At 42.4% G+C, this 14,565-nt stretch overlaps 1 protein-coding gene across 5 annotated transcripts in view; it reads right to left on the bottom strand.

Annotated features, from left to right (window-relative positions):
• Syt7 (Synaptotagmin 7) overlaps positions 1-14,565 on the bottom strand; it is a 212,340-nt gene that overhangs the window by 168,364 nt on the left and 29,411 nt on the right. For 4 of the 5 annotated variants that reach the window (XM_069135528.1, XM_046623161.2, XM_069135529.1 and 1 more), the window contains one exon: positions 800-933. The exons of the other annotated variant lie outside the window; for it this stretch is intronic. The gene's annotated coding sequence lies outside the window, so the exon portion shown is untranslated. The remainder of the gene's footprint in view (positions 1-799; positions 934-14,565) is intronic. 5 annotated transcript variants of the gene reach the window in all.

Raw genomic sequence — 14,565 nt, 5'->3', positions numbered from 1 at the left:
ACCGTATCCAGTCCTCGCCGAGCACGCAGAGCCGCCCCACAGAGCCCCAATCAACGGTTAACAACAAAAGGTAAGTGACCATTTTTATATCAAACCCAGTTCAATTAAGAAGGAAAACGGTGTAAAAATTCCAATAATTCATATCCGGGAAAATTAGTCTCAACTAAGCGTTATATTTATGGAGTGGTTTGGTCATCAGCCAACCCAGCCCGTAACAATGAATACTTCCACCAAACGTGGAGAAGTTCGCGTTCCGTTAATTTTACTCGATAGATATGAGAAAAAATAAACTTGATGCAATAGGCTGCTGTTTTATCTTTACAAACTCTCGACGCAATTTCAAGGCAATTCGTTCGCTTTAACTTTCAGTGCTCGCCGCGTTGCAATAATTAGATATGCAGACCAAATCTCCGATTCATATACATACCTTTTAACTAAACCATTTAAGTGCGTACTTTTCGAGCTCAATGTCGTTTGCAATTAATAATCAGCGAACGGACTTGTGTAATTTAACGATATCCAAGCGTAGGTCCGTAATAGAGCCGTATAACGTTAGGTAGTAAATATGTTTCAAAAACATGCTGTTACTGAGCACATGGAAATGCAAATAGTTCGAAAGGCTGGAAAATCTAGGTCGGCCTGTTTTTCTCTCGTAAACTTTTCACCTATATTATTTTAATTTTAAACTTTGTTTTGCTTTGTTTTTCTTCCTCCCGAGCGAACTTGACGAGAAAATCGATTCTCTCGGATCGTGCGTAGCTTTTCAATCCCTACTGTTATACTTGGTATTGCAACTCACCTAGATTTTTCAAGCGATGTTGAAATAATAATTCAAGCCCGCATCTGATGATGCGGCGAAGTAGTTAGAACGGCTGTCATCTGCTCTGGTGAAAACTGCCTACTGAGTGGCTGAAGAGTTATCGAAAACATCACCTGTTGACAAAACGAACAACAATTTCCACATTACCATGAATAATCCAGCCCACAAAATACATCCGTTAAAATGAATATAAATTTTCGGTTCAAACGAGCAATCGTTTAGGTATAACGTGTAAGGTAGGTGATATTTCAGCACGATTAACGATCACTTAGCGTGAGGTATTATTTCAGATCTTATATCCACTCGATCCGACGTTTATTACACGACGGTATAGAATGTACAACAAAAGACGAACAATCCGACAAACGAATTTGATTATCGCGTCCTGTTTGCTGCCGACGACGCGACGTAACGATTTCATCGCTCCAGGCAAGCCAGAGTTTCTCTGTTTGGTCAATTACCACTAAATCAGAGAGATAGGACCCGGGGAAATTTGGTACGTAGGTACATATATACATACAAGCGATCACGAGTCGGACAGACTCCGCCATTACTGACCATGAGCCGAAATTTCGTGACTCGAAACTCGAAGTAGCAAAAAATTCGGCCTTGCGGAATTTCGGTTTCCTGCAATTAATTCGTGCCGGAGATCCATCGAGTTACGAGAATCATTGTCACGGGTGCAAATCCTGCAGGAATCAGCAATGATACCAACTTATCAGGACGCGGGATCCCCGATCAGGCAGTATAAGCTCAACAACGTTTCCAACACGAGTCCGCCTACGCCTAACACGTGCGGATGCGATTAACTGCTCTACGGTAGAGCGTACCAACGTCCAATCGTACCTTCGCCGATTTGAATTGCAAATTGAACGCCGCGTCCGGCGGGCGGAAAGACGAGCTGCGGACTTTTCTATCCTTCCGGATTCGGTCAAAGCTACGGACAAGCTTGCAGACCGATCGAAAGATTCGCACCTTGCCGAGGTGCGGTAGGTTTAGCGACAGTGAGCTTCGATTTCTCGCGGGTGATGAGAATGCTACACAGCAAACCCGCAAGAAAACGTTGCCAGAGTTGCGCGATGCGATCGAACCCGTTCCGATAATTACAGAGCATTTTACGAGCCCCTCGCTCGATGTTTCATGTCGATTCAATTTTAAAAAACAACTAGCGGTACGGCTGATGCAAGTTCTGGTTGCAATCTGATGGAACGATATGTAATTCATGATTGCTGTTTATTTTGTTCTATATCAGATTAAAAATTAATGAAATTATATAATTCTGTAATAATAAATTGGATATAACTGATTCGTGCATGTTCGAATACCCGTGCAACTAGTTTAATTTTATTAGTAAGTTTGTGGCAAAAAAAAAAAAGAACAAGTGATGGTTGGCGAGACTTATCGCTAAATATTGTGAGCCTGAATAAATACCCTAAATTAAACCCAGTCCCAAATGACTTGGTCCAGACAAATTTGTTTAGAAAACACGGATATAGCGATATCTAGGTGTTGGACCACAATCCTTGCCCCGAGGTTATTTCAAGATACCGTCAGTTAGAAACTTTCTCTGCGGCTTCCTCGCAAACATCACAAACATGTAAATCGCTCGACACACAACAAACTACTTACTGAACCTTCTAACTATGACATGACGCGCGAGCGGCTCGCTGTTGCGACAACTTAAGTGGATCTAAGTGCCGGAGGAAATAAACTTTAAGACTTATTGTTAGGACGGAAATAGCATTTTGGTAACATAGCGTAAACCAGTTGAATAAGAAATTTTGCAGTTATGAAAACTGTTTTAAACGTAGTATACGTATAGGTAGGTATGCGTGAGTCGGACTTTCACGTTGAAATAAAAGACATAATGACAATAATAATATAGTACATCGGAATACATAATAATAATAATAAATGGAAATAAAAATTACAAAATTTCAAACGCAACTAAAAACGCAACGTTACTAAACTTGAACTATGCATATTTGCACAAACGTTAAATGCAAACTCCAGTCACACTTTCCGTAATAATACGACTGTAAGAGTCGTCCCAAGTTTGTAATGTGAGAAACGGCTTGCAGTATCTGCAATTCAGCCCAGACCAGGGCAACCCTGTCCACTCAGCCGCAGCTGGCAGTGACAGCTTAAGAAATACTGGGGCGGTGCGCTAATCCTTAATAACTGGAGAGAAACAAATACGAAAAGGAGCAGGAGTTTTGAGTCCGCAGGTAATTCATCGGACGTTGCGGCAGGTGTGTGAACGGAAAATTCATGAATTCGCAACTCGTGACTGCTTGAAGCTGACGTAGCAGAAATCCCACAGCAAATATGTTTAATGAAACATGGCAGCTGAATAACCACTGAGAATGATGCTGTGTGGGATGTACCATTAATAATCACTGACCTGCCCAAGTATAGAGGTAGAGAATTGTAATCGATACTCTACGAGTGGTTGGAAAATGGATAAGAAAACATCACCAAAAGCATACCCAACGACCAAATATTTTTCTGGAAAAAAAAAAAGAAAAAAGAATAATAATACAAGGTCATAGAAATAAGAAACAGTATCTCGTAACTGCTTCTAGAACCTCGACTTCAACCGCTAAACCAAAGCCGATGATCATACCGCACCCTGAGCTGTATCAAAGTTGTATTAGCTGTCTGAGCTTATACCCGTGGCGAACGGAGATTGATTCGCGGAACCCTCGCCTTACGGAGGTGTAATAAATTTACTCTGAAACGCTGAACCCATTAACCTACCATTTCACTTAAATAGACCTCGGTTGGTCATCGTTGTCCAAAGTAATCACCGAGTGAACTAATGATCAAGTCCGAATCATTGCTTCTATTTCGATTCCGGAAGAGCTTGCAGCTGCAGGTGGAAACGAGGATAATGCTTTCCCTAACGAAGTTGGGGCGACGATTCGTGAGGTGCATCCAGCGACGAGTAATTACTCTTGTGGCCGGGTATCCGATAGTCGGTATCCGTTCTGAATAGCACCTACCAATTGGAGACCCAGTGATATTTTTCCAGACGGTTTTGGAACGACGTTGACGCCAAATTTCGCTGATTTCGAGAGTACGGCAGGCACTCGGTAATTAGTTTATCCGCCGAGTGGTCCTGCGGTCGACTCTGAATACCCCTTCAAGTGTCACCCAGTCGGCTTTGATCTCGTTACATTTCTGACGACAGACGTAGGATGACGGATGATTGGTTGGTCTTCTGCAGTTGAAACGGTTTCGTCGAGCTCGTTAGTTCGAAGCTCGTTTTGATCTTTCAACACGCGTAATTGCGTTTCGGTATCTATCGATCAAACGCCGCGGCGAACGGTCGAAAAAAGAATATCCCTTACTCATACATGCCTTTGAAAGTTTCTCGTGCTTAACTAACATCTTGCTTCGCAACCGTGGTCAAATGGATATTAAGCGCTCCATGTACTGACCCCATTATCGGGGGACGTGCGTGTTGTTGCAGAAACTTCCGGACGCGGTTGCAATTTTCACGGCAGCCATTTCTGACCGAGAAGTTAAACTAGATCCAATTACTATGTGTAGTACACAATGGCGCGTGGTGAATGCTTCGTGATTCAAGCTACCGGTCAATACATCTAGAAACTCAAACGCATCGATAAACAGAAAATTTCAATGCTCTCGCAGATCTTCACCGCCTAACGCGTCGCTGAACTCTCCACAGTGTTGTTCCGAAGCTGGCTAACGTGTATTTGACTCGAACTACTTAAAGCAGCCGAATGGAGCTCCAACAGGACGGTAACGAGGTCGACGCATACGGCACGCTGATGCACAACAGTGAGGCTCGAATGGTAGCAGGACAAACACGCGGAGAACTTCGGATCCTTGGAGTTGACAATGCAGGAGAGACCTGGAATCCTCTGGGTCGTTTTCCGGTAACTTTAGACTTTTCTCGTTCTTTCTACTCGTCGGCGTTGGTCGGCGCAATCTCGTGTCTATGGCGGATCAGATCGTGCACAACACAACGCTTTGGAATGCGATAGCCAACCGCGCTGCATCGGGGATGAAATCGCGACTGGATTCCGCGCGAGGGTCCTTCGAGGCATTCCGGAAGCTTGGGCCGTAATTATCCTCCAACACCGTAAGGGCTATAAGATTGGCGTGGGACAATAGGAGGGATTCAGCGCTCTATTTTCCGGTACTACTTTCGTACTCGAACTCCTCTTACATGGGCTGCATGGCTCTGTGTACGTGCGCACCCTTCCACTCCACCCGTATCGACACTCCTGCAGAGCACAAAATCCCTCGGGACACTTTTATACCGTCGCGTCGATGCGAGAGGGGTGTGAATTGAAATAAGACGACCTAGCTGGATATTTTCCCTTCGACGAGTCCTCGAATGGAACGATGCCAATGTTTGAATTCAGCCGGAAGTATTACGCCATGTTTATTTAGTCTCGAACTGCGGGGTAATAACGTCTTGCTCTTTCATTTCACGTGATATTCTGCAAGGCCGGAACTTGGCTATTCGGTAAGTCGGAGCAATTGTGAAAGAAAGTATTTATCATACTTTCCGCATGCTGCAAGATGAAACGTGTATAATAACAGAGCGAAGCGAGGTTGTTTGAAGAAGAATCGGCATTAATTATATCGTCCATCTGTTTCGTAACTTCCACAAAGTTTTACGTTATTTAAGGTGCTTTCCTTTTATCTTCGCCCCATGCGAAGCTGCGAGCCTATCATAATTATACAGTGTATACCTTTACTTCGTAGATGTTTATTCATTCCCAAGCGATAATGGGAAAGTTTATCTGTTCCCCTTCCCCGCCCCACGTCCCAGTCACTCTGGTAAATCCCAATTTGAAGGGAATGGATTTTACGATTCACCCGGGCTGAAGCCCGCAATCATTATTCATGAGATACGCCGAGGCAATATTCATTTTGTTTCGTTATAATCCAAGCTTGAGCTATTATAATTGGCGCAACCCTGATCGAATCGTTTCGCAGATTTTTATACCAAGTCGATAACATCGTCGATCAAGCCTCGGGGCGAATCGAATCCCGCGATAATTAACCGACCGCACGATTCCTGTTTAAGAAGTCTCACGTAACGCGAGATAATTATATCTTGCGTGTATCGACGATAGCAGCAGCCGCCTGCATCGGATTGCTCTGGAATCAGAGATCATTCTTCAGACCAATCCTTCCCTTCATTCGCACGGCGTTCCAACATCTCGTTTGTTTGCTTCCCGTGTTTCGTTTAGATTCCACACTGGTCATTATACACCTCGTTCAAGTCAGCGAGTGTTCCGGATCAGTTTATATCGCTCTGCGATAATTATAACCCCCACCTACAATAAGGTTTAACCACTGACCCACACCTTGCGCACTATAACCGCAGGATCAGGGACGCTCTCGTGTCACGAGCTTTCTCTTTCCGATCTCGCCACCTCTCTCTTTTTATAGGAATTCCGAATCCGAATTTGATCCCGCAGCTTGACCCCGAAATTCCAGGTCCTCCTTATCGTCACGCATCATTCAAATAACCCGACCTAATCCCATCACTCGGTATCGTTCGCAAGCACCACTCTGTGCACCCCAAGCAGTGATGCTGCCGGATAATCACTCCCCGGTTACTCGGATAAGGACTATCTGCACTGAAATCCTTCCTACTTCACCAGAGCTTTAATTTCTGAAGCAGCCTCTTTGTTTCGACCAAGGGCAATGAAGCACTCGCTAATTAACCGTGCAGCATCGTTGAATTACCACTTCAATTCTTGCACCAGGTACAACTTTGACTTTGAAAAGACTGCGCAATTACACTCTAACGATGTACAGATTACGAGTAAGATATTCAATGGACTGGGAATAATGATTTTGTTGGCTGGTGCAGGTGAGACGAGGAAAATTGTCGGAAATCACTGTAGAGAACCGTGTGCGAATTAATCAGCTTTTCGTATTTTCAATAGCTACGTGAAGCTCAATTTCGTGGGGTAGAAAACTTTTCGAGTGCTGCTCCGTGAAACAAGTTTCGGGCACGTACCGCTACTTTTCAAATATGGAACATTCTAGTTATTTTCAATACGTTGTTACGATTTAGTGCCTACCATATGTTTGTCGAACGAAACTGTGCCACATGAAGCTGACGATGATCGTGATCCGCATTCAGGGCACGTTACTGCCTACAACGTTGCACGCTCGCGTCAATTGGCTTTCAGATAAGCAAATAATTGGAATTTCAAAATTAGAGTAAATTGGTTGATTTTTCTCGACGCAGAAGTTACAGGTTAAATCGTCGATGAACGACGAAATGTCGAATGACAAAAATTCTCTCAATTACGTACCTGTCACTTTTCATATCCAGTTTTCGCCACTCTGATACCTAATCTTTGTGCCTATCTTCAAGCGTTACAATAAACCAGAACTCTCATTTTGAACCCCAAAAAGCGAATCACCCGTCACTGAAAAAGCTCTATCGAATTTACATTAAATACTATATATTCAATGGTCATAGGCTGGCCATCAGAAGCAAAACCGCAAGATAAGAAGGGTCATTTTAGCAATATCCGCGTGCGTTGTAAGAACGGAGTTGATCGTCGGGGCGAGAGGTACAAAAACTCAAGGTCCTGAAAGCAGGATCACTAGCCACCCTTCTTAAGATCAGTATATACGTAACCTACGCCAACGAAGTTATGGCTCAAAACGTTTCCAGTGTTCGCGACAAAAAATTTTTAAGAAGAAATAAACGAGGCCGAGAATAACGACGGACGTACCTTCACCCTCGCGGCGGCAAATCTCGGGGTCCTAGGGCACGTAAACCAACCACATTGGCGGGTACACATAGTCCTGCTGAATAGTAGATATACCCATTCTGTGTAAGTATAAAAGTACACAGAATATCGAGTGAGCATCTGATGCACGTGTACGTATTCCGTACATGTACGTAAGTATATACCATATACATGTATGTGTAATGTGTATATATAGGTAGACGCAGCCAATGTCAATGTACCGGCTATTATAAAAATGTTCTCCCAGCACGCCACCGCCGGTATGGCGAACTAATTTCAGGCTCAGCTGGAGGTTGGGTAAATTGCGAAACCAATCAGGAATGAAATGCCATTATTTTCTTTAATCATACGTACTATGATACCGGTCCCGTATCGCTACGCCCTGCGCGACAAGTGCCGGCCCCGTTCCTCTATCGATTCATCTCTGCAGTTACACTGTGTCATCCCAACTACACGCGGCTCTCTGTCTATCTCGGATACGCTCTCTCGACACGAAACGTTGCCGGTACCTGCGATATTGCTCAATTTTGTCTCGCCACTCGACTGCGGTTGGGAGCGTCGACTACGGACTAAAATATGCAAATATTATGTGCCGTGGTTACGTGCTACCGTTTTTCATGCTCATCCGTTAAAATCTAATCACACTCCGCGGCTTCGGTCTAAACAAGAGATTGAAGAGAAGAGAAACAAGGTTGACGTGATCGGCACCGTATTTTTATTAGTTCCCAATTTCAGCTGTTCTACGGAGAAACTTTCGATTTTTATATACTATATAAGTAATACCGTGTCGGTAAGGACGAGTTGATGAAACAGTCCTAATGTCCTATACGCGAAGAATATAAATCCGTGATTATTCGGAAGCAATCCGGATTTTCCTCGACGGCAAAGCCCCATTCATCCGAGGATTAGCATAAGCAGGTAAGCAATGGGTCAGAATGAAATTGGAGGAGACGAAATGGGCGGAATCGAGGAATAACGTGATCTGGTATGAAAGGGTAGAGAACGCGACTGCGAAGGAATGCTGAAGAAGCCGGCCCGACGGAGAGAAATCGTCAACGGTCTTTCACGACAGACGTCGAGATCTCCGCATCCCGCGGGATGTTAAAAGCTAGGAGAGTCGGTCAGCTTGGAACGCAACGACGCTGCGCGTCGTCCTCCAGAGTTTGTCAATTTGTTTGCCGTTCGCAATCTCTCAAGTCCGCAAATACGTCCTGCCGCATACCTGCAGGTCTGCTCAACCCGAGTAGAAGCGGAACAGATAGAGGAAAGAGTTGACGGCAGATGTCATCGACTGGGCCTGATTTTTCAATGGCGGAATGATCGGCAGTTGATGAACGGCTATTAGAAATAAAAATTCACCGTATTCGGTAACAGGAGCATCGAATTCATGGCTGGCGTTTCTATGATAATTTAAAAACTCGATACATGTTTCGATATTGCGTTAACAGACCGTCATTCAAATGTGTAGGTATAGAAGAGAGAGAAAAAGAAAAATTGATAACCCAATCAACTCGCGCCCTGTCATTAGTGTAATTAATAATTGCGCTAACTTTCGTCGTAGATAATTACTCGTCCACATTGCAATTCGATTACAACCGTTACAGATAATTTATATTTCGTTGTAATCACCATCCAAGGGCTGGGGGTCCTTTTTAGTCCCGTCATTAGTGAGACAAGTCTGGCTTTTTCACTTTTATTAGAGCAAATTTCGCTCAACGTTCAATCAGCCTCCACCATGTCCAACGCATAAGTTTTTGATTCTTTTTTTTTTGGTCGTCTTTCGAAAGGGCTGAACAAACCGCAAATTATTTTTTACTGAGAACGTGTGATGTTTTTACAACAAACGCATTGTTTTGCCGAACGAAATAGCTGATCCAGCATCCGCGGAAACTCATATGGATTCTCGCGATACGTCCATTATTCATAAGTCAGGGCGGACGCATCGGTGCCAAGGGGGTTCAACCGCCTGACTGCCACAAGAGTAATTTACCGTATATTTTCGTTGCAAAATTACACGGTTAGAACAAGGGAGATTGCGACTGACTTTGGTTCCCCTTCGGACCAGGTGAAACGAAAAATATTGTTTCAATTCGACATTTTACCTCTCTCTTCTCCCTACCATTTTTCTTCAGATCCAGCCGCCGATCTCTCTGGGACACAGATAGTCACAGACCATAAAAACGAAGGACTTATGAAGAACCCAGAGAAGAGATTTAACAGGAGAATGATACGCGATCGAGAGAATAAATTCAACGACATAAAACCAAAAGACAGGATTCATACGTATTGTGCGCGTGTGTGTAGTACATATACATACAAGATATACATACATGTGAATTCACCGATCTAGAGACAAGCTCTTTCCGAAGAATCGCTATACAATGGACACGTTAAACCCACGCCAAAGAATCTCATGATAAAAATCACCTCGATTAAATTCCCGCGATTGCTCGTTCAGTTCAGATAATGCAGTCTACCTACGAGCTAAGTCGATTACCCGCAGACTTAAGATTGCTGCCTTGCTTGTCCGATCGTTGTTTGATGGTATTTTTATGGGATAAACGTGAAATCCTGTTTTGGCTGCAGGGGACGACAATATTCTCCGCGTCGAATGTCAATATTTTTCGACACGATCCTCCCTCTTTCTTCTCATACTCGTTACCGTTTACAGTAAATGTTTCCCGTAAGTGTTGACGGGAATTTGAGCTTCCGATCAAACGGTTTCACCGCTAATTTTCGAAATTGTCGAGATAAAATGACTCAGGTCAAATGTGAAAAATAATCTCGGACCGATGGCTTGAGTGCAGGCGATCATTTCCCAGAGATATTCCCGACGGGCTAGGCAGACTCCTGAGGGTGCTGAATAACCACGACACGCACTGATACGCGCAAGCATTCGTCGGCCAAGAGCAACGGTTTCAATTTTTCAATGTGCAGCCTGTATCACCTTACCCTACTTTACGCCACGGAAACACTTATCTCACATCCGGTTTCGACCTGTTATTCTACGGACTTTGACTCGTCAGGTATCGTCATGTATAATGAAACACGACAAAACTTTATATCGTGACTTGACGATTAGGTGTAGAAAACAGCAACGGCCAAACAGAAAGCCGTTAATTATTATTACCGCATCTCAACGTTCATTAAAACAATTATCTTGGTAATATGAATTTCAGTGATAAGCTTTCGAAATCACAATGTAACGCAATTTAGCAAAATTTCAGAACACTATCAATCTTTGGAGTTAAGAGATTGAAAAGCTGCCGCGAGCAGAGTTGAATTCGATTAATCTATCCTTTAAGACACATCGCAAAAGCTTTAATACTCGGACCACTTTTTTCACCAAGCATTCCGACTTTGTCGATCTTCGAGATATTGTGCATGGTCGGATTGAGCGAAAAAAAAATCGTTTCCATCTATATCTTTTACTTGTCTTTCTTTCGTTCTTTTTTCGATCACACGACGTTGATATCTTATTGTTAGCGTGATGAACTTTCACTTGCAGAACAATTGGTGTGAAAATCTGATTGAAAAAACTTGAACCGAACACGAAATGGCGGTGGAAAAATATTCATTCAGAGTAAAAAGTGGCATAGAAAGTAATAGCAAATGTAAATAAACCTAGCTGTGTGTTATTCCATTTCGTGATATCCTGTTTGAGATACAATTTTGTTGAGGGATTTTCTTCCCAGACTCGGAACTGCACACGAAGCGTTTCATTATTTCTTTGCTCGTACCCATACAGACGCTCGAAGCATTCCTTATCGCTCGAAATTTTATCGCATACTGGTTTACTCGTTTATCTGCGTTTGGATTGTACCTATTTCGGTAAAAAGCTTGGTGGGATACGTCAATCAATAGCGTGAGATAAACGCGAGCTTATATCTGTGCGCCACTGATAGCGCGTAGATTTCATGTAGCTTGAAAAATCGCGTCCCTGTCATAAGTTTTGCGAGTTCGATTGGATCCTATCGCTGATCGCTATAATAAAAATAATCTGCAATCGATAGAAATACACGTTACCGTAATTGATCCGATGCCCTGTCAATTTATCCGTGATCCGGTGAGAGCTCTTTTCGAAATAATATGCAAAACCAAAAATTGAATACGCAAAGTCGAAATTCGCTCTGAGGATTACACGCCCCAAAATGAAACCACTCGACGATAATAAGATCCCGATTAAACGTGACGTCTGTTATTTTTACAGCGGCGAAAATTAATTAGACTTGTGTTGACTCATCACGTATAACAATTTCGTCGGAGATTTTCTTCCCTTCTATTCCAGCGTCTTTGTTACGTGAAAATTGAACATACCACACCCCATTCACGATGGGGATTACTCAGTACAGCTGCAAGTCCTACGAAATATTTACCATAGTTTTTTTCCTACAGGGCTAAGATAATCGCGTATAATTCTGTCCGCGCCAAGTACTTACAACAAAATTTAATAGAAAGCAAATACTTTCCATGTTGCTTTAAGCGGATTCGGCGGAGAGAAGTTTTTTCCTTACTGGATAACTCCTCAAGACTTTCAGACTCGCGAAACTTTTCTATTTTATTTATTTATTTTTTTTTTTTTTTGTGGTACAACTTTTAATAATGTTTGTAACAATAATCCTCAAGATTCTCGGGTGGCCGAGTTTTCAACGGTAACCGCGATATAGGGTAGAAACTGTGTTTAAGGATAAAATTAGGCATATAATGATGCCCACATACCACTTTAAGAAATTCTACAGTCGAAATAAATGTCAAATGTTTTCAAGAGTAGTAGCTAATATTTGCTTAAAGAATTTGACCAGGTTTCATGTATATTAGGGTGGTCCTTGTTTAGGGTTTTGACGAATTTTTACCGCCCCATCACTGAAATCAATTTCAAATCATTTAAAAAGAATCGCCAATTTTTTTCAGATTCTTACAGCAAGTCTGAGATAGCCCGCATTGTCATCGAAGTTTCTTATGGAAGTGACATGAGAAAAACTTTTTTTCGCACTACATATTTTATCGTGAAAGTAATAATGTTCCAAAAAATCTGTAACTGCGAGGTTTTAGTCGGCATTAGTGATACTATATGAAAAAAAAAAAAAAAATACACATCGTACGAGGCAATCTAGACGAATTGCAGTTCCTCTAAATAAAAAAAAAAGTCAGGTTTCGAGGTTGTGCAATTCGTCTAGATTTCCTGGTACGATGATGTGTATTTTTTTCCAAATAGGAGCACTAATTCTCACCAAAACCTCGCGGTTACAGATTATTTGGAACATTATTACTCTTGCCATAAAATATATACTGCGAAAAAAAGTTTCACCCATGTTAATTTCCATAAGAAACTTCGATCACAATGCGGACGATCTTAGATTCGATATAAAAATCTGAAAAAATTGGCGATTGTTTTCGAATTATTTGAAGTTGATTTGGGGGATGATCTGGCAAAAATTCGTCGACACCCTGAATAAGGACCACTTTAATGTATATATATATATACATATATACATATATAAATACATGATCAGGCTGGAAATTCGGATGCAAGAGTTAAGAGGATTACGCGTTTGAATAACATCGGAAACCTATTCCAACTATAGAGAATTGCGCAACGTTTCAAAGCATATTGGAAAAAAGGGGAAGAACTGCTTTTTCACATCCACAACGGTTGGTTTCCTCTATTTTTTATTTATCCACGTTACATCACTTCTGTTTTGAACTTTTTTTCTTAGGAGTGAAAATTCAAAAATTTTTTATTCATGCGTAAATTCAAGTAGAAAACCGGCTCAAACTCAGCTTTGCATAAACCTCAGGCGGGATTTATAGGTATAACGGACGTTGTTTCCATTTGTATCGGTTTAGCGTGAATTACGAGCAGCCAACAGAAAAACCCGTGCTAGCACAGAACAGTCAGGGCTGAACTATTTCATCGACCTTATCAGGAAAGTCATTCGATTATATACGGTATCAGCGATGGGCCAGCGCATTGTGCGGATGAAGTCCTGGAGAGCGTGAAAGGCCATTGCAAATGGAAACTTTCGTCCAACAACCGCGAACTGGAATCGCTCTTACAGACTTTCAATGGAATTGCACTCTAAGCAAGGTTTTTGCGGAGTCAGGTCGCAAGCATTTTGCGATGAAATCCTCGTTCTTTCTCAATAGCTTCATCGGCCTGAAACTCGGATTACAGAAAGGGATTCAAATATTTTCACCATTTGAGAAAACACTTTTCTCGACAATAACACTCGAGTCTCGCAGGGCTTGTAGAAGACTGAATCGCGTCTGGCGCGATTGATTGTAATGAAATTACAGCGAAGCAACGTAATAACAGTAATTGCCGAAGGCGATGTGGGATGAACAATTGAGTTTTCCTCCGAAAATTATTACCTCCCAGTTAGGAATTCTTCTCGATTTTCTATCGCATCTATCTTCCATCTATCCTTTCATCGATCCATCGTCAGATTCTGATCTCGCGCAATACCTGCATTCGTGTAATAACACTGAATCCAATCATCCGAAAAGCAACCCCAGATTTCACGTCAGTTTTCGGTAAAATTGCTGTACAGAGAGGCGTAGATTCTCTCGTACCGTAAAGAAAAAACCAATTGCACTGGATCGAATGGGTTTTAGTGCTGAGTGCAGAGTATCAGATCATCGCAAATGGCTACGTGACGCAAAAGGAAAGGCGGTTTTTTTCCCCAGCAATACAACACATCTTCGACATGAAAGCCGACTGCTCAGAAGGCACGCACTTTTGTATTTCTTGCCCCAAAAGCTGTTTACTTAAGCTCGTTCAGCTTTTCCTGCCTTGCGGATCTTAAAGCTACAAGACTTTTTACCGTGAATGAAGAAAACGACGAAGGAAAGCGAAGGAGGGCGAAATCTAACAAAATTATAACGAACGCAAACAATACATGAATGAAGAAACGAATGAATGAATGAATGCCCGGTGAATCATTACTTCCTTTTCTAAACCTGCCAGGCTACTGGATCAATGAA

Source organism: Neodiprion pinetum, chromosome 4, assembly GCF_021155775.2.
Source record: "Neodiprion pinetum isolate iyNeoPine1 chromosome 4, iyNeoPine1.2, whole genome shotgun sequence".
Taxonomy (NCBI): domain Eukaryota; kingdom Metazoa; phylum Arthropoda; class Insecta; order Hymenoptera; family Diprionidae; genus Neodiprion; species Neodiprion pinetum.
This window is presented reverse-complemented; position numbering and strand designations above follow the sequence as displayed.